This window comes from Oxyura jamaicensis, chromosome 7 (genome assembly GCF_011077185.1).
Source record: "Oxyura jamaicensis isolate SHBP4307 breed ruddy duck chromosome 7, BPBGC_Ojam_1.0, whole genome shotgun sequence".
NCBI classification, from domain to species: Eukaryota; Metazoa; Chordata; class Aves; order Anseriformes; family Anatidae; genus Oxyura; species Oxyura jamaicensis.
Genome location: NC_048899.1, coordinates 767,253 through 794,002, shown reverse-complemented (window position 1 = coordinate 794,002; position 26,750 = coordinate 767,253). Strand labels below are relative to the sequence as shown.

The 26,750-nt window shown below is 45.8% G+C and overlaps 2 long non-coding RNA genes across 4 annotated transcripts in view; both read right to left on the bottom strand.

The window, feature by feature from the left end:
* Positions 1 to 894: 894 nt before the first annotated feature.
* LOC118170034 overlaps positions 895 to 26,750 on the bottom strand; it is a 41,051-nt gene continuing 15,195 nt past the window's right edge. For 2 of the 3 annotated variants that reach the window (XR_004752447.1, XR_004752446.1), the window contains 4 exons: positions 15,659 to 15,874; positions 14,752 to 14,975; positions 2,639 to 2,754; positions 895 to 2,119 (listed from right to left, as the gene is read on the bottom strand). This is a non-coding gene — a long non-coding RNA (uncharacterized LOC118170034). The remainder of the gene's footprint in view (positions 2,120 to 2,638; positions 2,755 to 14,751; positions 14,976 to 15,658; positions 15,875 to 26,750) is intronic. The other variant, XR_004752448.1, reaches the window with a different exon arrangement.
* On the bottom strand, positions 11,929 to 13,566 carry LOC118170036. The gene is made up of 2 exons (XR_004752450.1): positions 12,894 to 13,566; positions 11,929 to 12,785 (listed from the first exon to the last, which is right to left on the bottom strand). It is a non-coding gene; the product is annotated as an uncharacterized LOC118170036 (long non-coding RNA).

Genomic DNA, 26,750 nt, shown 5'->3' with positions numbered 1-26,750 from the left:
ACAATGCTAATAAAGCATGTGTGAAGGAAAACTGAATATTCATGATTTGCATGGCAGTATCCCCTACACTCCTTTGGACGTTACAGTGAAAATGGGACCTTAGACTTGCATCACTCCACTAAAAGCCCTGCTACACATCGCCGTTCCCCAGTATCAGGCCAGAGTATGTTGTTACCTACATCGACCTGTCCATCTGGAGCTGCCCGATGGGCTTCTGAGTGCTAGCAAAGCAGGCGAGCGGGGCCTTCTTCAGAGGAAGAGGAAGAGCAGGCCAAGCCAGCCCAGGAAGAGCAGCCTCTTCCCGCTTCAGCTGCCTGGGGATGGAGGAACAATGGGGAAACCCTGCTCAGCTTCCCCCCCAATGAGAAAGGATGTCAGGCACCTGGCTGCCACACTGGGTGACAGACCAAGTAAATATACCTAATACTTAAAATATACAGGGAGAGCAGTCAGGAGAGCTGGAAAACCACCACAAACACTGCTACCTTACTGCTCACTCTCTTGGGTACTGGGATGGCGTTGGACATGCTCATGGAACCAGGACAACTGAAAAGAACTGGAGACAAATGCCAACACATTTCATCTCAATTGAAGGGCCCCAGAGCTCTGCTTTACCTGACAGCTCCCTGGCACTCACCTGCGGGTGCCTTAGCTGCTGCAGCAGGCAGGGGCTGGGGTCTCCAGCCCCATCCCCCCACCCAGGGCCTGCAGGGCTGCCCACGGGGTGTGACACGCAGCCCAGCCAGAACCCCCCTTAACACAAACAGAGCAGGGTACAGAGCATCTGACCCAAAACAACTCCATCTGATCAGTCAGCTAGATTTAGGGTGAATCAAGCCAAAAATAACAGTTTCCGTTTCCTTGGACAAACCAAGTCAGAAATTATGGCCATAGTGATCTGAAACATGGAGATATTTCTCATGATAAACTTGTAAAATTCAGGCAAAGTCAACATTTCTTCCTTTTGGCAGAAATTACATTTACCATCGTAAAAGTCTTGTGAGTGGAAGATTTCCAGCAGGCATTTTTTACCAAACAGACGCACTTACCAAAGACTATTTTAACGTAATTTTCCGATTTTCCAAGCTGTGGCAGAGACCTTTTTAAATTTTTGCCCATCTGACTAACAACTGCCTTTATAAACTAGGCAAAAATATTTCCTAGATACTGTACATACCACATCTGACAAATGGCACAACTTACAGAAAGGGAAACAAAACTGCATCCTGCTGAAATTCTTGCAAAATTGTGATAAAACATCAAAATTTGGCCCTGGTTGTGGAAAATACCCCCATTTAAGAGACCCTGAAGCACATGCACATCTGACTGTACAGCAATGGGAAATAAGCACACGTTCAAAGTACTAGATTGAAAGCTGATCTGAAGAACTTCATTTAAAAAAAAGAAAAAAAGAAAAAAAAAAGAAAATGGTTTGCTCACCAGTTCTGTCTGAGTAAGGTTTGCTCTATCTGAGAGAGCCCAAGCAGCTTCCTGAGTGCATTAGTGCATCAAAGGGTGCAGAAAACCATCGTGGTGCTTTGCCTGTGCCCCAATATTCTGAACAATCACAAATGGAAGCAGGGTATAGAGGCTACACTTTACAAACCAGTCCAGCTCCCAGTCTGGAAGGAGAGGCAGATTTGGAGACTGTACAACTTCTTTCTAAATTGCAACAGGATTTCTAGAATCCCAGAAATCACAGCAGAAATGTGGTTGCCCTACATTTGAGGAACCAACTTCAGGTGGGCAACCTGCTCTGACAGATTTTGCATTACCACGCCAAACTGTACTTGCTAACACTTCACATCAAAGCGCAGGTGCACGCATACATGTGCAAGTGGCAAACCAGGACTCTGAGCCCTGATCCAGTTGGAGCAGGATCCAAGGAAGCATGGGACACTGCCAGGGTTCGAACATGAGGCTTGGCTCCGGAAAGCATGGGAACCACTAGACGACACACTTCTTTGGCACAGGTGAAGCCCAACCCCAGAGATCTGGAAGACAACCAAGTACCGAGAAGCCACTGCAGCCGGCGTTCAGAGCTTCACACAAGCGTCCTCCCGTAACCTTCTTGCTTTACAACCATTTGCACAGCGAAACAGCAGTAGCAAACTGCAATCTGAAGAAGAGTAAAATTTTCAGACATCAGTGGGACGTGCAGCCCTGCTGAATAGTTCTTTGTAAAAGTAAATGTCGTCAGATTATCTTGTGGCATACTTCTGATTGTCACCCAGGCCGCAGTGACTGCTACCAGTTTAGTAAGCTAATAGAACTGAAATGTTAACTAAGAGTATTGATAGTGCCCTGTATCTAGTCCATTATAATCTCTGCCTAGAGATTGTGGAGTTCATAATAGCTAGCAATAAAATATTTTTGTCCATAAAGGAGGAAGATAATCACTACACGTCAACTTTCCTCAAAAACTCTCAATAGCTTAAAATTTCTAAATACACTAACCTTGTTCCAACTAATACAGCATTACTGCTTCACAAAGAGTTCCTTGCACTGTCCTTTTAGTTACAAATTATGTTTTTTCAAGGACAACTTAATACCGAGTCATTTAAATTGCTGGCATTTATATCTCTAATAAACTGCAGCCCGATAATCACGGACTATAAAGGATTATTTTTTCTCTTACATTATCGCAGAGCAGCTGTAAAAGTACAAAATCCACAGAACTGTGTGTACCCAGTCCTAATGACAAACACAGAGCCTCATCCTTCTGGCCTGAGCAAAACCTGATAGACTGCCCCCCTGGAAAAAAAAAAAAAAAAAAAAAAAAAGACTAAAACGGTTGTTGCCTCAAATATTTACTCATACATCTTCCTTTCTCAAATCAGATGCCAGGCTCCTGCTGCTTCTTCATTTTCAGGAGTACTTTTTTCTTTTTTTTTTTTTTTTTACTTTAACTCTTCTGGCGCCCTGCATGAACAGAAACACCTGGTGCAGCCACCACGTTTACACCAGGAAAGGGCTGGCAGAAGAGCTGCTGCTTCTGTTTTACGAGAGTGCTTTGGGCGTTGGCACATACATACACAGGGTGCCTTTTACTTCCTCCCCAAGACATGTTTTACTGACCTATTTATTATGCCTTCATTTCACTTAGGGTGAACAGAAACACCCTGTTTGCATTCACCAGATCCAGCAATAGCACGGCAACTACAGTTACATCATCCTGCAGGGACACAAGGACTGCCTCACCGAGTTTACCCTGTGCCCAGCTATGCCAGGGATCCTCCTCCAAACATCAGTTTAGATGCCATGAACACTGCGCTGGGCAGTTGGATGAAAACCTACCAGGGCAATGTGCTTTGTCCACCCCGTTTCCACCTACCTTGAGAGCCAGCCATCAAATCCATCTTCCCCATACCTCTGTAAGGTTCTCCTTTGTCCTCCCTTTCTTGGGTGCCCTTTTCCCCTTTCCCTTTCTGTTGGCTAAATTCAAGCCAAGGGATGAGTTTTTAAGAGGAAAAAATCAGAAGAAAAATATATCCTGGGCCAAAATGGAGCCAGGACAGGTTTGTCAGCAAGCAAGGCACATGCTCCTGCTGACATGGAGGGACCAGGATCACTGGCAGGGCACCGCAGGGAGCAGGGGCTGCCTGGGGTGCTGCCTCCCACAGGTGGAGACGGCCTCTCTCTGCTAACAGACTTTCCTGGCCTTTCCCTTTTTAAAGGGCAGGGAAAAGAGAGGCCCATGTACAAGCAGTATAAATAAATAAATCCAAACAGAGGCATAATGAGACTGTCTTTGCAGGAACACAAAGAACAGCACAAAGACCAGTTTTCAGTAATAAATGACATTTTGGGTCTTGGACAAAATGACATTTTGGGTCTTATAAGTGGTATGGAACTGAAAGTCAACATTTTCCTTTCATTCACTAGTTCACATTTCCCTTACCAAGGAGCCCCTTTCACCAACTGATCCCAGTCACCCTACCAATGGTGGGGACAAACAAACTGGTCTTCAGCTCAGCGAGGGGGCAGCTGAATGCAAGGTCTCAGGGACAGGTTGGACCCAGCCAAGGCACTTCAGAGACACTGGGGACACCTGCAATCCTGGATGCCTTCACTACAAAACTTTCTGCAGGATCGAGAGCTCTGGAATGGATCCTCAGCTGTCTTTCAAGCCAATAGCTACAGGCTCTTTTATTGCATTCCTGTTACCAGTGGTTTTACCTTCCTCCACAGCAAAGCCAGAGGTCCTTAGTTCTGCTTTCTCTTTGTATCAGTTGATGCCACTACAGCTTTACTCAGTCCCGATTTCCTCTGGTCCCCAAGAAAGCTACACCAGGCACAGTTCCACAGGCTACGTGTGGTCTTTATAGCAGCCCAAAGCAGATGGAAATCACTTGAGGACCAGGATGGGGTTTGCTACCTGTATGCTGCACCTTCTGCCAGAGGCAGTGCAACACCTCGGAAGGCTACAGCCCTGCTCTGTCCCATTCCCCTGCCAATAGGGTTGTCTGTAAAATTTCCAGCAAGGTACATTTATTGCAACTCTGAGGGAAACAAGGATTCATTACATGCCCTATCAGATGTAAAAGACATTTTGCGTGGTCCTACAAAGGAAATTTCTGCAATTTTTTTTTTTTTTTTAAAAAAAAAAAAAAAGTCCCTGTCAACTATTTCAGAGGAATTACGTTTATAGATGGAGACTGATTGGATATGCCCATGTCAACAATTTCAGTGGAATTACGTTTATAGATGGAGACTGGGTTATTTTAAAGTCCTGCATTGCTGAACCACTAAATAGGTGAGGCAAATGGGTGGAAAAGCTATTAGTAGCAAACAAATAATTCTGGCTACCTGGTAGTACTCAGGAAAGACAGAGGGGAAAAAAAAAAAAAAAAAAAAAAAAAAAAAAAAGACATCAAGCACAACTGATCACGTTAAATGGATTAGTTTAGGAATGCAAAAGCTTGTCATACACTTTTAATTATAAGGTAATTTTAAGAATAAAAGACACAATTACAGCTGAAAAAACACCTTGCTTAAAGACTAAATGCATAGTTCTATATCCTTCATCCTTCCAAAAGAAACATTTCTAAGGTGGAATATGTACGTAGAATACCATCAGAAACTCAATTACCACTTGAAAAAATAAATAAATAAATAAATAAATAAAATAAAATAAAATAAAATAAAATAAAAACTTTCTGACCCATAGAGCATTCCCTTCCTAAAAATGTGCTCTAGGTGTGAAAAGTCACTTGGCAAACCAACTCCAATTTTGCAAAGGCTGTGTGCTGGTGTAGAAACATTCTCCAGCCTAACAAAAAACCCAGACCAATCTGTACAGCTCCCCAGGTACAGCGATCCTGTCCACTTGCAGCATCTCTCTGTGGGCCTTCACAGATGGAGCAAGCAACACAGCACAACCCTCTGCCAGTAATGTCAGGCCTGTTAGTTAGCCTTCACCTTGCCAAGTTCCGGATCTCATTTCTGCTTTGCTTACACTGGTATCAATAGACACAAGTGAAGAGCTCCCTTCTCCCCAGCGTGACTCCCTCGCTTCCTGGGCTACCCAGGCAAACAGGATGGAAAGGTTACCTGCTTTCAGTAGCAGTCAAAAGCTCTTCCACCTGTGCCTACAGCTCTGGGCTGCTGGTGCTATTTTCAAGTTTCTTTTGATCCTCAGAGTTTTGTAATTTTAAAGTCTGGCCTCAAGGGGGAGATGCCAGAGTTAAGGATCTTCATTATTACGATGTGCACAGGCTGATCAGTCTTAAAATTCTGGTCGTCCCCAAATGCATTGCCAAGAAAATCCTTCTACTGTTTCCCTGTGCCTTTGAGCTGTGCTTTCAGCAGCAACTCACAGCAAGTGACCTTCTGCCAGCTGGAACCTGACCACAGCTCCTGAAATACACATCCATGTCAGTGAGCTTGTCCCAGTCAATTCCACAAACCAAATCCAAAACCCATCGTCAACGGGAGCGCAGAGCTGATCCTGTTGCCTGGATCGCCTGGATCAGATCTTTGCATCCAGCACAACCTCATTATGGGAATGCAAAATGTTTTCCAAGACTGCATCCTTGGTTTCCAATAATTTGTAGAGCATTTTTATAGACACAGCCGAAGAAGTAATCTTCAGCTTGATTTTCCAGTTTGGGTAGAAGTTAAGCTCTTTGGTATCTCCTTCTCTCAGCAGCACGGACATCAACCCAAACTTTTCTCAGCTAAATTCCCTGAACTCTGCTTCTTCTTGCAGCTGGCTCCCCTTCACACTTGGCTTTCTCATTGGGATAAGATTGGTTAAATGCACTTTATGCCATCTACCCTACACGGCAACATATTTATCATGTTCACAAAACAGAAAATATTGCAGCATTCACTCATGGATGTTTCCACACTCCACACTCCACACTCCACACTCCACACTCCACATCTCTAATCATGCACCATCAGGATGATTTGAGGAGCCTGAGAAAATATGGAACAGCCTTAGTTCAAGCTGAAGTCAAAAGCCTACGAGCAGTTCTCAGATAAATTTACCAAAGTAGGACAAAGTAGGTCAGCAATGCACTGAGAATACTACTGCATGCAGTTTTGGTATTGAAGGTGAGAAGAAGACAAGACTTGTAGTTTCTGGACATGCAGGAGGTAGGTCTGCAGGTGATGATCCATGGTCAAGCAGCTGAAAACAAAGCCTTGCATGTATTCAGGAGCTTTGGTCCAAGCACAACAACCCTGCATCAGGAGAATACATTCAAGATACAGGATGGGACCCCAGCAAGTCAGCAGCCCATCTCAGGCCTCCCAATTAGGTGGGGCTCAGGGACTTAGTCTGGTTCATGCTCGATTTCATCTTTTATCAGAAGCTGGCTCCTATTATTAATATCCTGTCCCTATGTACTACAGCAAATACATACTCCTTCTCTTCAAACTATGGCCACATGGAAAGACCTGTGGTCAAATGTCCTTTCCAAAGAAAAGGAGGGTTCTTCTCAAGTGTCTTACAGTTACAGACAAATGTATCATCTCCTGTGCTTCTGTATAAAGTCCCTTTCATTTAATGGTATGACTGTGCTCCAACCATGTCTTGTATTCTTATGCATCTTTTCTCACATCTCCCTAAGCAAATATCTGAAGGGTTTGTATATTTGTGCTTTAAACACAGTCTGGCTTCCCTGGATTTCATATCACAAAAAATCCAAGTATCCTACCTAGCTCTGGCATAACACACAGGTTTGGTGGGGAGGAGATTGGCAGGTAAATCGGGGTTAACACTCTGGTGCTTTTCCAGCACCAGAGTTTTCTCAAAACTGACCCAAAGCCAGAGTTTTCTTGAAACCGACCCAAAAGGGAAGCAGCCCAGGCTGCTGGCAGCACCAAGCATTGCTGGAGGAGCCATGCTGCAGCAGGGTAAGGCCAGCAGGAGCAGGAAGGTGGCCACTGCCCAGCCGGCCCCAGCACCATGCTGCTCCCCAGCCCGGGCATGCTCCTGCACATGCTGCATCTCCTCGTGCCCAACGCAGTGACGGGCAAAGCCCTGCAATGGGAAGTCTCAGCCCAGTGCCATTTGTCCACTTGAGCTCCACGTATATATTACTGGGACACCTGGAATAAACAATGGGGTGCTGTGATCCAGCTTCTACTGGCTCAAACAGGAGCTTGAGGATAGTGACATACAGGCAGTAAACTCTCCAGTTGTAAAGGAGATTTATAAAGCAAAAGATAATTTGGTTGAACAAGGCCGAGCTGTCAGACATTTGCAAAACCCTGAGCTCACCTAAAGGCAGAAAGAACTCAAGAAAGTATCAAAAAAGTTACACAGGGAAAGAGAGAGAATAAAATAAATTCCCCTAATGTACCACAAATATCAACCACCACACACTACCTACAAACCATATGTTTTTCCCATCTGTTCTGTTATCTTCAACTAAATTTATAGTATTTGGGCTATCGGAAGAATTGTCAAGCCTGAGCTGGGCAGGATTATAAAACATAGGTGTTATTACACTTTAAAAGACATTTTCCCCTCCCCCTACCACACCAGGCACAAGATTATCCATTTCTCTTGCTGCCTCTTGGCTCTGGTACTACAGAGGATGCTACACTTATTCCCAGCTACAGTAAGTGATAGGACATCCCCAGATCCCCCCCAAAAGCATGGTTCTTCTAACTTTCTATTTTTATCCTCTCTCTTCCCTGTCCTTCTTGGTAGGTAGGTCAAAGGAGGAGTCATGGCAGCTGAGACTGCAGGGCTGCTTCCTGCTCTGCCGTGAATCAGCAAAGCCCAGCTAAGTCAGCAGGGAGCCCCTAGCACTCTCCCAGTGAGGACCAGCTCTCCTGGGGCAGGGGGCAGGAGTTCCACTCAAATTCTCCAGCTGCCGGGACTGAGCAGGCTGTAGATCTGTGCTGTGTTCATGCAATGGCAGTATAGGTAAAGTACCAGAGCAGGAGAGCAATGAGGCTTCAAAATATAAGGGAAGTGGGGGTCTCCTTGGAAGGAAACAATGAGGTCCATAAGGGATCAGCAGCAGCATGCAATGAAAAAGGCACCTTCCCTCCCTGCTGCCCACATGCACCGTAAGCCAGGGAGCACACTGGGCTGCTTTTCCTCCAGCACAGAGCCTCCTTCCGCAGCCTGCATACTACTGCCACCAAGGAATCCGAGAGCTTTCAGGTGGTCTAAGAAAAAGCACATTTAAACACAGCCTGAATGGCTCACAGCCTACCCCTTCATTGCTAATCCTACAGCCAGCCTTGTGGGAAGAGCTCAGCACACTGGATACTTAAGCTGCTTAAAAATAAAAGCCTAGTTTTGGGAGGCAAATTTCTAAGAGGTGCTCTCCATTGTGTGCTTCTGTCCCTGGCACATTAGCTCTCCTGCATGTGCAGTGACAGTGCTTTTAATTGTGCACACATAGAGGGAGAGCGCTTGGAAAAATCCAGCCCTGACTGTCAAGTCAAACAACAGCCCTTCACAATGAACCCTACCCCTTCCGTGCACAACGCTCTCCAGTTTGGGCATCACTTGCAGTAGCTGTCTACCTCTCAGCACCTCCATCCTGAAAGCAACGTGACTTGCACAGCTCCAAAGGCCTCCTAGGAAGCCCACAAATCAGTCCAGCAGGGAAGATCCTGGTTTGGTTTTTCACTTGCAAAGGATTAAGGTAAACGTAACGATTTTCCGCCCTGAAGGCCTTTAAGGAGCGATTTTCCGCCCAGAAGGCCTTTAAGGAGCATGCAGAATTCCAATAGGTGTCTCATTAATGCCAAGGTGCGGAGCACATGGTGCCGCTCCCCCGCTGTCCGGTCCACCTGCCCCTTGCCAAGCGGCTCTCTCCAGTGCTGCCTCAACCTGCCAACTGCCAGGTGATTGTCTCCTGCTGCCTGGCCCCTGCTGCGGACCCGCTGCTGCCTCCGGGATGCTCGCTCGTTTGCTTAAAGAGCTGGGGATTGAAACATGCTAAAGCTCAGCGCTAAGCCTTGGGAGAGTCCAGCTCCCCTCTGCCTTTAAGCTGGACGCACGGAGGGCATGCTGGCACAGCACCATCTCCCTCCTGGCTTCCAGGCGGCTGGCAGATTGCAAGGCAATTTTCCTCCGAGACCCTCTGTATTCATGGCTTTCACCTGTCGCAATCAGCAGTCATTCCAAGCCTGCCACTGTCACAGAAGAGGTAGATGAGTTCAGAAAAGGAATGAAAAGTGCTGCTTCACTCTTACAGATGCTGCAGTGCACAACAGGTCTAGAGCTATCAATTCAAACCGTGCCAAAAAATGTTTAAGATTTTTTCAGTGAAGGGAAGGGCTTACATCAGGGACTTCACAGAATCACAGAATCACAGAATTTCTAGGTTGGAAGAGACCTCAAGATCATCGAGTCCAACCTCTAACCTAACACTAACAGTCCCCACTAAACCATATCCCTAAGCTCTACATCTAAACGTCTTTTGAAGACTTCCAGGGATGGTGACTCCACCACCTCCCTGGGCAGCCTGTTCCAATGCCTCACAACCCTTTCAGTAAAGAAGCTCTTCCTAACATCTAACCTAAAACTCCCCTGGCGCAACTTTAGCCCATTCCCCCTCGTCCTGTCACCAGGCACGTGGGAGAACAGGCCAACCCCCACCTCTCTACAGCCTCCTTTAAGGTATCTGTAGAGAGCGATAAGGTCACCCCTGAGCCTCCTCTTCTCCAGGCTGAATAAGCCTAGCTCCTTCAGCCGCTCCTCGTAGGACTTGTTCTCCAGGCCCCTCACCAGCTTCGTCGCCCTTCTTTGGACCCGCTCAAGCACCTCGATGTCCTTCTTGTAGCGAGGGGCCCAAAACTGAACACAGTACTCGAGGTACGGCCTCACCAGAGCCGAGTACAGGGGGACGATCACCTCCCTAGCCCTGCTGGTCACACTATTTCTGATACAAGCCAGGATGCCGTTGGCCTTCTTGGCCACCTGAGCACACTGCTGGCTCATATTCAGCCGACTGTCCACTATCACTCCCAGGTCCTTCACCGCCTGGCAGCTCTCCAACCACTCATCTCCCAGCCTGTAGCTCTGCTTGGGGTTATTGCGCCCCAGGTGCAGGACCCGGCACTTGGCCTTGTTAAACTTCATGCAGTTGACCCCAGCCCATCGGTGCAGCCTATCCAGATCCTCCTGCAGAGCCTTCCTACCCTCGAGCAGATCGACACACGCACCTAACTTGGTGTCATCTGCAAACTTACTGAGGGTGCACTCAATGCCCTCGTCCAGATCATTGATGAAGATGTTAAAGAGGACCGGCCCCAGCACCGAGCCCTGGGGGACGCCACTAGTGACTGGCCTCCAACTGGATTTGACTCCATTTACCACAACTCTCTGGGCCCGGCTATCCAGCCAGTTTCTAACCCAACGAAGCGTGCGCCAGTCCAAGCCAAGAGCAGCCAGTTTCTTGAGGAGAATGCTGTGGGAGACGGTGTCAAAAGCCTTGCTGAAGTCAAGGTAGACCACATCCACAGCCTTTCCCTCGTCCACCCAGCGCGACACTTTGTCATAGAAGGAGATCAGGTTCGTCAAGCAGGACCTGCCTTCCATAAACCCATGCTGACTGGGCCTGATCGCCTGCTTGCCCTTCAAGTGCCGTATGATGACTCCCAAGAGAATCTGCTCCATGAGCTTCCCTGGTACTGAGGTCAAACTGACAGGCCTGTAGTTCCCCGGGTCAGCCCTCCGGCCCTTCTTGTAGATGGGCGTCACATTCGCTAGCCGCCAGTCAGCTGGGACCTCCCCCGATAGCCAGGACTGCTGATAAATGATGGATAGTGGCTTGGCCAGCTCCTCTGCCAGTTCTCTCAGTACCCTTGGGTGGATCCCATCTGGCCCCATCGACTTGTGCACATCCAAGTGCCGTAGCAGGTCACCAACCAGTTCTTCGTGGATGGTGAGGGCCACATCCTGCTCCCCATCCCCTTCCACCAGCTCAGGGTACTGGGAATCCAGAGAACAACCGGTATTGCCGCTAAAGTCTGAGGCAAAGAAGGCATTGAGCACCTCCGCCTTTTCCTCATCTCTTGTAACTAAGTTTCCCCCTGCATCCAGTAAAGGATGGAGATTCTCCTTTGTCCTCCTTTTTGTGTTGATGTATTTATAAAAGCGTTTTTTGTTATCTTTAACGGCAGTAGCCAGAATGGCAGTAGCCATTCCATGTACAGAAAAGAGGGAGCAGGCTACAAAGTCAGTCCCCTCACTTGAATATTATGAGAAGGGAAGGGAGCTTAGGCCAGGTGGAGAGCCAAACATCCCAGAGTGCCCTGGAGTGCAGTAATCAGGGCTTTCCCCTGGCAAGCCAGCAACATGGGTGCAAAGCCTTCCACTAGCCACTATTTCCCTGGCTTTTATTACAACTAGAGCTGTGGAAACAACGGTGTTCTGGGTTCAGTGGCCGAGCAGAAATATTAACAAATTAAATTTTATAATAAATGGGAGCAGACCTTAGAGTCCTCTTGATACAAAAATGTTTATGGTTATTTAACCCTTTCACAAAAATAGCCTAAGCTTAAAAAACAAATAAGGACATCACTCTTCCAAAATATTGTCTTCCCTTTTCTCCAGACAGAACTGAAAAATATTATGTCAAGTCATAAATTGGAGATTTTAAGCTTGAACTATCCCTGCAGAAGAAGTGCCCAGGTCTACATTACAAATGCCCCAAAATGAAATGCTTTGGGAAGTGCAATGCACTTTATTTAAATACGTGTATAGCTATACAGATATGATGTGACATACTTCAACGCTTATAGCCACAACCATTTATCAGATGTTATTCAAATTAACAGTTGGCTTTGATTGCTCCAAAATTACATTCTGGGGCAAATGAAACCTTTAGGCAAGTTGTCTGTCTTTCCATGGTTGTATAGTGAATATTCAATACTGTCTACAGAACGTAAGTTCACAAAAACGGTTCTACTCTTAAAACCTTCCTAAGATCTTACTGGCAGGTTTGGTTCCTTTTTGCCTATTCGCATCCCCTGTAATAGCCCTAAACAGCAGACCAAACTCCGTCCTTTTTAATTTCTGTGTAAGGCCGAAGAAGGGCAGTCATGCAGGCAACAGATCAGATTCCTAAGAGAGGAAGAATACTGCCTATCTTGATCCAAGTAAGAGCACAGAGGGTCAACAAATACATCTTCGCTTTTGTAGAGCAAACGAATCAGATCTGGAACTGAGAAATGTGCATCCAGCAGCCCCACAGTACCATTTGGAGACAGTTGCTTTTGGAGAAGAGCAGGCCATTGAAGCTGCCCATGTTCAGAGGACACCAAAACTTTTATTTCAAAGTTAATCCAGGATTTCAGAAGTTCTTTTGCATATAAGATATGAAAGAGATCACTGTAAAGGATAAACAAAGATAAAGTCTTGCACAATGGAAATAAAAATAAATAAATAAATAAAAATGTAGGCCTGCCACACCAGGATGTAAGAAGCAGGTCCACTGGCACATTCATTCACCGCTGTGTTCAGGAGTGTGCGCACGCAAGTGCAATGCACACATATGTTCGTGCACTCCTCTCTTCCCCTGAAGCCTGCTGCATCCTGCAATGACTGCCGGTAAGCAGAGCAGCGTGCTCTGATGTCACACGGCAGGACAGCTGGTCTGTGATCAACCAGCCAGCCAGAAAGAACAACACCACTGGGGATGCACAGTTTTGCCTTTTCCCACATTGAATGGGGCATTAACTTCAAAGTCTATGATCCCTTAAATCTTTAACAATAATTAATAGGAGAAAGATGACTAATATTTCTGTTTGCCCTTAAACTTGCTCTTAGGGGAGAGAATAAAAGCTCAAAGAAAGTGACATTTTGTGCAAGCAAAGTCAACAATATTAGTTATTCCTGAATTTGTCTTAACTCCAGCGTTAATGCTTTACTTGGCCTTGTGCTCCCAAATGGACTGCATTTAGCACTTCAGCTCCTAGAGCATGAAGTGTTTCACTGCATGGGTTTCAACCCCTGTGCTAACTGGAGCAACCTGAGGGCTGCAGCAGTGTCTGCCATCTGCCATGGGCTCCCACAGCCCCAAGGGCCTCTCACAAGCCAAGGGAAGCTCCCAGCGCCCAGCCCCTGATCTTGAGCTTGTGGCCTGCAGGGTATGGGACCCTGCCGAGAAACAACACACCAGGAGGGCTGATGCTTCCCTAGCCCAAGGAGGGCTCTTGTGTTGTTATCTCTAGGGGTTAACTTCAGCATGGACCTCAGTGTCTCAATATTCTACCTCAGAAGATACGTTTTTGTCAGATGTCAAAGCATGAAGATGTTTTTTTCAGCCAAGATCAATGTATTCATCTATTCTGACAAGTGAATATGCTGTATCGTTTTAAGGGGACTTGATGTTCACATCATCTCCAAGATGCCACCTCAGGAAAAACCATTTAACATTAGAAAGCCGTTGTGTCACATCACCCAGAGATCTGGCAGGCAAAGCCAGGTGTCTTCCGTCTTGTGTGTAAGGGCCGCACCAGGAGAGGGTGCGCAAGCAGAGAGTGAGCAGGGTTCCCAGAGACTGAACCCCCAGAATCGATGCACCAACTCTGCAGTTTTTCTGTCAGCTCTACCACTTTTCTTTCCATGGGCTGTTTAGAGCTGACAATTTTTCCTAAGCTCTACGACTTTCACTGCAAACGGACACAAGGTCTTTTTGAGGCAATTCCATGCTCACGAGGTCCTGGCATTGCTTTATGCTCACCAGTTGGTTAAGCCAGGGCAGCACACCCCAAGCACACTCAGTCCTGAGCCAGATACGGCAGGCAGGGAGAATTTGCTCCTCTGAAGAGATCATGGGGAAGTCAGGCGATACAGGAATGTCCATGACCACTCAATGCCTCTCAGGAATGCCCTGTGGTAAGGAGATTTTCCCATATCGAGCTCTGCTGAGCACTATGCACCAACAGCACAATCTGAAGTCACCCCAAAATAAGGGAAGCCTGGCCAGAAAGCAATTGCATTCCCCATTTCCCCTGGTCCCCACCCAGGCAAACTTGCTAGCCTATTCAGGAACAGAATGAGGCTCAGAACCCAGAAAATGTCTGGATAAGTGCTGGAGTCCAGCCCAAATTTTAAGGACCTCAATTTTCTATGGCATTTTGAAGCCCACAAATTCCTTGTTAATCTTGCCTTGTTTCAAACATCACTTTATGTCAGGTTGTCATTTAAAAGCTATTGAAATGAATGTAGGGAAAGAAAAATCTCAGCAGATTTTGTCTGACCACTTCAGATTGCTACCTATCAAAAATAGGGCAAAACTGAGCTGGGAAATGGATGTCCCTTACTTCAGGAGAGTTCACTGCGAGGGCCTGATCCAAATGCCACTACGTTAAACGGGGGTCCTTGCGTTAGGTTCTTAACAAGTTTCAGATGCTCTGTCATTTCCATCACTCGTTTGCAGAGATGGGAATGAACTTCAAAGGGTTTGGTGCAGAACTGAACTTCCAAGACTTTGGATATGAACAACCTGGGACTTGCAGGTATGTTTCCAATCATCTGCAGATGCAGCCTGCAATGAAAGGGAACAGATCCCTAAAGGTTCTGTATTTTGCAGACAGAAAGGTCAGAAAAAAGTGTTTTGTTTTACGGGAGATGGTCAGTTAATTCTTCTACTGATTCTTATCAAACCCTCACACAAGCCAGCTGTGAACCACAAAGACAGGAGCCAAACTACTGGAATTTAATGGCTCATTCTCCAAAATGTATTGGCTCATAAACATACACTGTGTTCTCATTCACTGCTAATTTACTTTAACAATAAACTTATTGTGACTTGTATTCCCACTTCAAAGAGAGTTTTTATGTGGCAAATGGGAGGGGCATAAGTGGGAGTTTTCCGCTGGTGAATAAAACAAAGATACAGTAAGGTGAAGGAAAAAAAAAAAATAAAATAAAAAATAAATAATAAAAAAAAAAGCTTAGTAATTATCCTCCACAGGGTGTAAGGCTATAAAATGGCAGTACCTCAAATCATTTGCAGATATGTCCACATTTGCAAGGAATAAAATCTTTCAGAGGATAACACACCTGTGCCATGGGTAATTGCCCTTGCTTGCAAATTAGAGCTGGCCCAACAGATGTTTTTTCCACCACACACAGACAGCCGACGCAACAGGAAAGGCTTTGCCTCTTCACAGAAGTGGAAAATGATTAAACCCACCACCAAGCAGTAGGAATCAGCTTTGCCAGTACCTTTTCCTGCTGTGGCTGCTTCAGAGCAGAGAGCTGGCCCTCTCTTGGCAGGATCTAAAATTGGTCTAAACTTTTGGGTAGACCTGTGTGGTGCCAGGAGTTGGACTGGATGATCCTTATGGATCCCTTCCAACTCAGGATATTCTACAATTCTAGGATTCTAGGATAAGCACAGCTGTGAGCCAGCCCAAAGGCTGCCTGGGAAGTGGACAAGACCTTGGAGAGAGCAAGGAAGTAAAGCTGTGTCAGCAGGAGGGTGCCCACAGCCAGGGAGACCCAGGGAAAGCAGCCTCGTTGTGCACCAGGAAGAGGCAGACAGGCAGGACTGGAAGCTGCTCCAGCCTATTGTGAGACCCCACCAAGCCCCAGCACAGAGCCCTGGCAGCACAGCTGTTACACCGACCTTTTGGGGTGGACCAGCCTGCCTCAGCTTTAGATCCCAGATGCAGCAGACCAAGCTTATGACTTTGGCACTCTGGCATTTTTAAAACAGTGTCTGGGGTTTTCCAGCAGGTTTACAACCTCATCCCAGCATGTCTGGCTAAACTAGCCTTGCCATGGCCTCATGTGGGTGCAACACACTGAGGGGTGGATCCCTAAAGACACTTGGGGCCTTGGTTCCACTGATTTCCCTCAAAAAATAAAAAAAAATAATAAAAAATAATAATGTGAGTGTCAGCGAGGAGCTGGCTGTAACATTTTCCCTTTCTGTTGTTGCTCTGTGCTTAGCAGAAGCATCCATTTTGCTTTCCTTTCTCTTCCTAAGAGGTCCCAAACCTTTCCATGGCACTATTAGATTCAACCTGACCAACTCAGAGAACGTCATCTCCCCAGCATCAGCAAAGACTTGACTCTAGAAGAGCAACCCAACAGAAGAGTTTATGGATTGCTGGAAGGAACAAGGTCAGCCTGATTGCCACCCTGTGTCACAGCTGCCTGGAAAAATGCTAAAAACGTTTTTTCATGAAAGAGATCAGTATCTTTTTGTTCAAAGCAAAATGTTTGGGGAAACACATCAATTATGATAAAACTAATGGGGAGAATAGTGCAAACATTCCTTTGCCATTGTACCATAACTCTTAATGCGACAGTAAATATTTACATTGACTCTTCAAAGCCATGCATTTCATATTTAATACGACTATTCAATTAACATTAAATCCAACAAAACCATGTCTAGGGAAATAATCAACATTCTCCTAAATGTGCTTTACCTAAGATGTTAAGAATTTATTTTTTCAGTTCAATTACAAATCAATTTTAGTTTTTAAACACTTAGATGTCTTGCTAGCCAGGAACTTTGTCTCCTCACCGCCAACAGCCCATGCTCAGAGTCGTTCCCTGCAATCACTGGTATACCTCCACCCTCTGTAGCTCCTCTGCTACAGTAAGTGGGAGAAGGCACCAAACAAGAGTGTGGTGGCAGCTAGAAATATACCACCTCCAAGGTGTGATAGACCCCCCATGTCTGATGCACCTCTAATCTGCACTTCACTTGTTGTGTTTGCTCTTCAGCTGAAATGCCTACTTGTAAGTTTGACTTCTTGAGGTTGGGAGCTTCTTGCTGTGCCCCACAGCTGTACAGATGTGTCATTAGAGAAGTCTGCCTGAAGAAAAGGTTCCAAAATTTTTGCCGAGCTGCCATCTTTTTACCTTTCTCAAGCATGACATTCATTTAAATATGTATATATACACACATACACACACATCTCATATATCCATGTCATTTAGCCCAGCAAAATACTTCTGGGATTTTGTATCTGTTTCCAGCCTTAATGGTGGACACACAGAAAGATGTTTGATCAGGGGCACTAAAAATATACTCAGAGTAAACACTTGAAAATTGGTCAGTAAAGCCAGCCACATTCTCTTTCTTGAGAACCCATCACACTTTGCTCCTCTTCCTTGCCTTTTAATTGAGTTAAAGCAACTGAATTTCTGACAGGCCAAGTGCATTTTCCTTCATCACTCGAACCACATGGTTTCTCAGGTGCACAAGCCTCATTTTCCAATCAGAAATGCTCTGCCTGACCCTGCTCTGCAAACAGAGGTTGGACTAGATGGTCTCCAGACGTCCCTTCCAGTCTCAACTGTTCCCCATCACAATAACCAGTTTAGGCAAAAAAGCCGAACAACAAAAATAATAACATACAAAGGAACAAACTCTGTTCTTACTTCATTCATGCCCTGCTAATGCACCTTTTTTCAGACTACCCCCTAATATGTTGTATCATCCAAGTCTGATGCAGATCTATCAGCTGGAAACAACTGGGAGCATTGCCAAAATATTTAGCCTGAGTCTTGCAGTATTTGTCAAGCATCTTGCAGAACCAGCTGTAAGGCAGGTGAAAGTGGAAGAATTTTAACTTGCATTTGATTAAAGCACACACTTGTAAGTTGTCCCAATTACAGGGAGGAAAGAGTGCTTAAAACAGAAGCCCACTGCATCCTGAACAAACAGAATCAGGAGGGTGTTTGAGAGGCTTGTATGCTAAGGTCTCAAAACTTTTAAGACTCAGTTCTGGTGCACCTGAGTTGTAGCTTTCTAGTAGCTGGGCTAGAGAATATTGATATTATTAACTGAGAATAGTTTTGAACATTATAATATAATATTAGTAACCTTACAACTGTAATTTTTGTACATTGCATACGGTACACATAATAAAAGATTTCAACTGGATTAGGAAATCTAGGAGCTAAAGGAGGCTGAAAACAATGTAGTTAACTGTCTGGTGTTTGTAGGGTAACCTGATCAGTTTTTCTCCTCTCACTTCACCAAAGGACTGTGACTATGCTGGAAGCTCACAGAACTACTGTCCTTAGAGGGGAATTCAGACCAAATTGAAGGTATACAATGGTTTAGTATCTGCTTTGGCCAAACTGACTCAAATCTGACAACTGCCTTCCAATTTTTTCCAAAGCTTGAGTTCTTTGCCTCTAGTGACATTTTATACTGGAGAGGAATAAAAAGTATGTCTTTTGTTTTACCTGTTTTAGTGCACAAATACTTCTGCGCTACCTTAGAAGCTTCTGAGAGTGACACCAAGAAGTCACCTGCAAGCAGGAGGGCTGCCAGGGAATTTTAAGCAGTCAGGATGTCAATTTATCATGTGATTTTTTCTGCAACAGTCTACATGGATTACAAAATGATACAGTATGATTGTTTTCCTTTTATTTGCACTTCTTACTAATTATGACAAACTACAAGGAAGCGAGGCTTGATGCATCTGATGTTATTGTCACAATTTTTATGTTTTCTTAAGAAGTTAGAGATAATCAAATTGAAAGCTCAAAAAAAGACAGCTATTTGAACTAATTCCCCAACCAAAAAATGGGTGTGCCTTATTTTCTCAATTAGCAATGACAGGAGAACCGTTTAACTTGGAATCGCCATTCTAATCAATGGTTTCCCTAAAAGTGTATTTTGCTTCTGAGAACACAGAGTGTCTGTTTGTGGCATAAATGGGTTAACAGTGCTACTGAGCTGACCTGTGGTCCATACTGTAGAATTTCTTTGGTTTCTGTTCCCCTCACCAGTCTCAAAAGCCTAGACACCAGCACTACAAATGCTGCAATGAGCATCCTCTCCCCAACTCCTGCATAGAGTTGGCAAAATCAGACACCACTGCATATTTAATGTGGTGGAATCATATAGCCCATGGATTAACTGCTAGCATCATGCCTCAAGCACGTCGCAGGAACTGGCACTATAAGCAGCAGGGGTGGAGCAGCTACTAACTGGGGAGAAAAAAAAAAAAAAAAAAAAAAAATTTAAAAAAAAGAATCTAGCTGGTTCTCTCCCCAGAAGCACTGCAGTCCTTAGTGGCAGATAGGCAGATGTCATACCTAGCTCTGATCTGTCATCTTTTTCCCCTTCCCACCATGTCCCTTTTCTTCCTCCACTCACCATGCCAAAATTGCAGGAGTTGACATCACATCACACTACAGCAACGCTTCTCCAAAACTGCTGCAATGGTTTGAGAAGTTTTTTTGGGCGAGTGGGTGAAAGAAAGAAGTTGGAGAAAGGGTTGCACTTCTTTGTTCTCATACAGGGAGGCGCTCACTGGTCCCTTTTCCGCTTGGTCCCCTTGCATGCAGGACTCTAAGGACCCTACTGCCTCCTTGGTCTGTTCCCTTTTTCTTACTGGTGTTTCTCAGCTTTGGTGCAAGAGAGACAAGCATTCCTCTTGGACAATCCCCTGCATAAGCTATTCTGTAATAACCATAATCAAACAGGCTTTAGCACAGCAAAGCTCCCCTGACTCGAGGCACTGACTGCACCTTTGCCTGGCTGCGCTGTTACAGCTCCACTTCCCATCAGGTGCTGGGCAGCCAGCTCTGGCCACCAGCACACAGCCACTCAGCCCCTGGTAGCACCCACTTGCTACTCATAGTCACTCTTCCCTACACCATATTTATGAGTGGAAGATGCTGAGGTGCTAGGCAATGGGGGAGAGTAGGAGCACAACTGTGACACATTCAACAGCGGAGCCAGGAACTCCAGGGTAAAGGTATGAACCAAAAGCAGTCATCACCACTGAATGACATAATTAGCTTCCAAGTTCGGATCTAATGATTAAGACTACAAAGAAAGTTGCTTTAATAGTGGAACAACTCCACTTTTTCTAACATGTTTCCTGCTAGCACAGAAAGCTTTACCTAGCATTAATGTTACCAATATGAGAAATAGGTGCTTGTTCTAGGAGAGATCCAGCAGCAAAGACAAATGGTGTCTGCCATTTAAAAAGACAAGCTGTCTACAGGAGGAGAGCTTTGTAACATACTGTTAGGAACATTCATTTGCTGCATCTTTAAACTGTGGCACACTGTATCGGAAGACACCTCAGCCTACCTGTGTCTTTCGTGTCAAGTCCGCAGCCTCCTAGTTAAAGAGTTACTTAATAGCTCATAAAGTGTCCCTAGGCTCCCTGGAACTGTAACCATTCCCATGCTGCAAACCAAGCATTGATGGCACCTACAAGTATTTTTCCTATCAAAAGAGAAGAGAAGTTGTGCTAAAGATCCCATAAATAAATAAAGTCTTCATTCTTTTTTTTTCTCCATCAAACAAAAAGATGGGCATCCTGCCTGCACGTTAGGCCCTTCTTGACTGCTCTTTCATTTGGTCATTAAAATGTGGAAGGAAAATAAAACTGTGTCAGCATCCCAGAACACTTCAACTCAAGCATCACATAGGGATCCTTCTACCAAGCAGAACCAAGACAGTTTCTGCTTCCCTGGGCACTAGACACACCATTGGCAGCTCACACAGACCACAGCAGGAGGCGAGCATGGCAAAAGCTAAGCTTGGATTCCTCCAGATCAAAGGGTACAATCCATTGGCACCATAACCCCAGCTAAAGTGTCTGGATGGACTTTGAAATATGCCAGAAAACGTGAAAGTTTGCAAATTAACTTTTATGTTATAACTTACTTAGCTGGCGCAGAGTGCATTAAATGCTAACACAGAGTGTGTCAGAGCGTACTCCATGGAGGACATGCAGCATTAACATCTGTACTTACAGGGTCACTGGCAATAACAAGTGGTTATTCAAGTGACTGATGACCCAAGCCTCTAGCACAAAGGTTGCTACTTCTTTTGTCTTTTTGGCTATGTCCAATTGCAAATACATGTGTTTCTTTCCTCACATACAAACCTTCATTTAGAAATCTATTAATATAGAGTATATGATCGATAGTGGAATATACGGCAGTAATGAAATATAAAAAATGAATGAAAAAGAAGCTGAAACTATCTAGCATGTTCTCTAATGGAATTATTGTTCTAACATGGGAAGTTTTTATTCCAAGAGAGAGATTTGGTCTAAATGAATATTTTCTATGTATTGACTTACATATACGCAATGCATGCCCAAGCTAATACATCAAACGCTGAATGAAATCTCAGCAGTGAATGTAGTGCACTTGCGGGAAGGCTTTCCAGACAACTGTGATTTCAACAATTACATTTAGATCTATAAAATACTTCAGGAGTTAACATCTCTTTGCACTGCATCCTTCCTCTGTTTCATACATTCAGCTCTGCATGCAAAGCATACATTACTAATGATGCATGCTCATGAGCAAGTAGCTGATACATGAACATACATTCTTCATACTATACCCATGCATGCAGGTACGTAATTTGTACTTCAATGTTCTTTAACTTTCCGGGCAGTTCCAACAAGAAAACTGAACACCTTTTTCATTAATGATCTCTCCCTCTCCCCAATTTCCTGGAAGATTAAGGGAGGTGGGTGGTGGTGGTGTATTTTTGCTGCCAAATCATAGCATGTTCACAGCTATGGGGGTATTGACGTGGCTTTTGCTTTCTTCATTTGTTTCCATAAAAACAAGCAACGCTGACCCAAGATCAATCAAAAGCGGTATCACCTCACCCATGCTAGTAGGTATGGCAGTGCTGCTCAAGCTGCAGAGGCCTCCAGGGCTAGGCACTGCAGCATGATGCCAGCAATGACATCATCCCCCAGTGATCCTTTGCAACAGCCTCATAGGTTTGGACTGGGCTGAGCAGATCTGGACAAGTGCCAGCTTATGGTTGGGCAGAGCTGTCTAAGAGCAAGGCAGAGCAGTGTCCCAGCACAGGCTCAGGGGAGCACAGGATCCCGTGTCCCTGCAAACAGCCTCTGAGAGAGGCTGAGACTGAGCATGGCCACTTGGAGAAGCACAAGCCTCTGGTACAGCTCCTGGAAGTCACTGTCTGCTGCTTCTGGCTTCTGTGCAGGACTCAAACTTCTCAGTTCCTTTTAACCCCATGGAGATTAGGGTTGTCTAGAGAGAACTGGTCACTCACCGACCTCCAGTTCTGCACCTACGACTTCACACTCCTGTGAACCCAGGCCAAGCTGTGGCTCTGTAGACCTCACTCTTCATCCTGTGTCTCTGCAGAGTGGAAGGGGCAACTGAGCAGGAGGAGGTCTGCAAAGCCTCTCCAGCTAGGGTGGCATTTGCCATGGAAAGCAGCAGGTTGACTTTAAAACCATCAGGATACATTTAACCAACTTGACAGAACAGGAAGAAAGAAGAAGAAAATAAACTCAAGGCAAATTGCATTTGATCTGGAAATTATTAATATCTGAAACAATAAAGACAGACCCCCTGAATACCATTTGCATAGAATCCCTTCTCAGAGCCAAACCACACTTTAAAGGACTTCATCTCGAAAGAGCACTGCCGAATTGAAACAGAACTACTACCATGAGTAGAGGGTTGTGGAGCCAAAAGATGTCAGATTGAACACGAAACAGAATTTTCATTCTTTTGTGTACTCCATAAATATTAACAACTTGACACCCCATAATGAAAGCAAAACGCACTTAAGCACGGGCAGAAAAACCAAACTAGCCAACCATTCTTCTCTCAGGATTACAGTTGGAAATTAGTTGCCGAGGTCAGAGTTTTCCAGCATCACTGTAGGTTGGGATTAACTCCATGGACATTGCGAGGGCACAACAACATGAGAATCTGGCCTTGCTTGGAGCAAGAGGACTGCAGTCCCCATGAAGTGGCCAACCCATCCTTCCAGCCTTTCTCTGGATGGAATCAGCTGGCAAATCCTTGAATCAGCCAGCTAGCAAAGGGGTGATGTGCAGCCCGGGGCTACAGCATCCAGCAGGCCCACTGAGGACCCCTCCTGAAGCAACCCAACACCTGCTGTGGCCCAGAGGCACGGCACCACTGCCTCACACCTAGTGGGTGTGCTGACAGAGTTTGGGGCCACACGAAGTGATGTGGAGGGCACAACAGCCAAGACTTGCTGCAGTGCACTGCTCCGAGTTCAGAATTTGCCTGCCGACTCTCACTCTACTCATTTATCTGACAGAAGGAGCCATGTCTCTTGTGTCTTTAGGAAAAAAGAAGCAAAGGCACCCAATCTCTTCATTTAAATCCCAAAAAAAGGTTTGTGATTTCTTCCCCTTGGGTATCAAACAAAGTAGGGCATTATCCTCTAGGCAAAGCCTTTAACTTTCCAGGACACACAACAAAAAAGAATGACTAGCTGTAAAGGGGGAAGCACGAAGGTGGACTCCAGCTGCTTTGTTTGGGTTTAACTTGGAACATGCACAAAGCATAGGATGTTCTGAATTCTGTGTTTTGTTCCAAGCATCTCTCAGCAAAACCTTTCTATATATCCCTTGGAGAGAGCTGAGGAGGGTGGGAAATTGCCTTTGTGTGTGGAAAGCAGTGGGGAATACAAATAGGGAAATATTTGTTTTGATTATTTCCCCCCTCCCTGAAAGTGGTAAAGGCTTTTGCACACACTATCAGGAAAGAAACATTTATAAATATTATCTTATTGCCTAACAGAGCGTAAATCAGTTCTTGCACTGAGCAGAAGGGCACAAGTCACTAAAATATAGCTCCGCAGTGCCTTGCTGTTCCTCTTAAAATAAATAAAGAAGAACATTACTACAGTTGCATTTACCAGGGTCTTCGCATATTTTCTTCCACCAATTCCAGAGCCAGCTTCAGGAACTGAAAGAATCCAAGGGGCAACGGTGCATCAGGCAATAGAAGTATTCCCCAACCAACCATAAATATTTCAACTTTAGTCTTCTTCATACTTTGCAAGTCCCCGAGGAGCCTTTTGAATGCTTGTCCTTTCCTTACCACAGTGTTTCACTTGCTGTGTCCAAGGCAGGAGTGAACTAACCTCTCTGAAGGATCTAGACAGCATGATGAATAATAGCTTTGCTCCAGCTTTATCGAAAGCTCCTTTCCGATAGTGAGGGTATGCACGAGTGCTTTGCCTGCAAGCTCATGCTGCAAGGATCAGGGAATGCCTGAGCTGTTACACTTCCACATCTTCCTCCAGCACAGGGGGAAGGCTCTGTGCAGCCTGTTACTGAAACAGCTTATTCGCGATTTATTATTGTACGGGAACAGGGAAGTCTTAGGTACATTTCTGAACCTCTAACTATTCATTATAGAAACACCACAGGAGACACAGTCCCAACCTCAAAGAAACATGGAAGATAAAAAATCCTGTTGTTTCTAGCATTAAGTGAAGTCTATTTAAAGTCAGGGGAACCCGGCAAGCAGCTCTGCGGGTAGACATTTCAGCAATGAGTCCTTAGAAATTATGTGGGGAGCCAGCCACTGCCATCATGCTGGCTCTTTCCTCAGCTCATCCTGGAAACACAGTCCTTACCCTTGCACCAGGCAGCCCACAGGTGTGCCTTCTGTGCAAGGCCCAGACCCTCAGATGGAAGCCTGCAAAGTCCTACCATCTCTGACTGAGACAAATGGTATTTTAGTGCTCTGGTAAATACAAACTGTGGGTGTACCTCCCTCAAGGAAGAGTTAGAGCTCTGCAATGCTCCTAATCTCTAAATTGTTTGGGTAATTTCATTTGACTTTGCTGATAAATCAGGAATGCATTTTGTCGAATCATTTACTGATTGCCCATTTCATTCCTTTTGAAGTATTCCCAGAAAGGTGAGGGAAGGACAGGGACATTTTCTTCTATATTGTCTTTCCTCCACCTGCAACCATTAAGATTATTTGATTTTAGGTCTTGTTCAAATTTCCTCTCCCAGTGAGGGAGGGTAATTGCTTGCTCTCAGCCTCCTGCTGCCCACCACTGCCCTTTCTACTCCCCCCAGCAGCTGCTTAAGGAGGGCACGCAGGACCGGCTGCCGTAAGAGCATTCAGGGGAGCAGTGACCCTGACAGGTAACTCACACCAGTGCATCCTGCAGAGGTACACAAGCCACCTCTCACACCATCACCCTTTCAAAACTCCCGCCACAACAAGGCTCTGAGCTTCTCTGGTCACCTGTACAAAATACTTCCTAAGTTTTTACCAGTTCCAGGAGGTGCCTCACCAGGCCCACCTACATTTAAAACAAAACCAAACCAAAAAAGAGCTGTACAGGATCCTGTCAAGGTCTCAGATGTACGTTACTGCCCAGCCAGCAACACGTTCAGGTTGGAAGCTTCTATCATAACCTCAGCCAGTGGGACCCAACAGCATGTCCTGCCTGCCCATCAGGTGCTAGAGCCCTCCTGGAGCTCAGGATGACTTGATCCGATTTTAACGTAAAAGTACTTAAGTACAATATAAACACATTTATATAAGAGGCAAATGTGTGTTTTTAAATTTGATTGTTCCACAAATGTAGGCTATCGAGCAGGCCCATCTGCACCCTGGGAAGGCAGCAACAGCCAGGTGCGTGCGTAGGAGAGGGGAAGGATGGAGCAAGAAGAAAACCAGAAGCAAGTAGCTGAGCACAACATGAGCGCACAGGGAGAACAGAGCCCTGGGCACAGCTCAGCAGCCGGCAGGGCTCACCTGTGTGGCTGCTGCTGAAGTCAGGTGAACCCGGTAAGGGTGGGATCCTGCAATCCCACCATCAGCACCAAGCTTCACTCAGGCTTTCTGCATGCTGCAGGGCCTAGGCAAGTCTGTCAGTCAGCTGAAAGCACCTGGCAGCCCACAGGCAAGCGGCCTGGCAGGAGAAGGGCAAGGATTTACAGTAGCCCTGGGGCTGGCCAGGCCCCACGCTCATCAGGGAGCACCAGCTGGCGGAGAGAGACCACAGCACTGCGCAAGTTTAAATCAACACTTGCCTCTTGGGATTTAAAGAGGCTTTTCAAAACAAGCTAAAGCCCAAGCTGAAAGTTTAGAGCTCCTGAGGTGACCTTCTTGAGTGACTGGGAATCCATGACGCCCCGTGCTCGGGGCAGGCCTAGGCGGTAACCACCCTGCGCCCGGCCTGGAGTGAAAGCCACAGGGGGCTCACCCAGCTCTGGCTGCAATGTTCTGCAGGACCAAAAGCGCACACATGAGTCAAAGGCTCAGTGAAGCTGGCACCAGGGAGGTGAGCTCAGGTTTTATTGCTTCCTCCCAGGCTCTTGGCACGCCCAGCCTGGCTGCAGGACTGGGGCAGGAACAGGGGAACCCCAACACACGTGCGGCCTGGCCCTGTGGTGAGCATCACAGGGCCCGGCTCAGGACATCCCCAGTTCCTGTGCATGTGCTTAAAATTACCAAGTACCAATGGAATGCATTAGGAGTGTCCCCAAAAAGGATGTGTTAAACATGCTTCCCTGAACTGGCCCTAGACAAT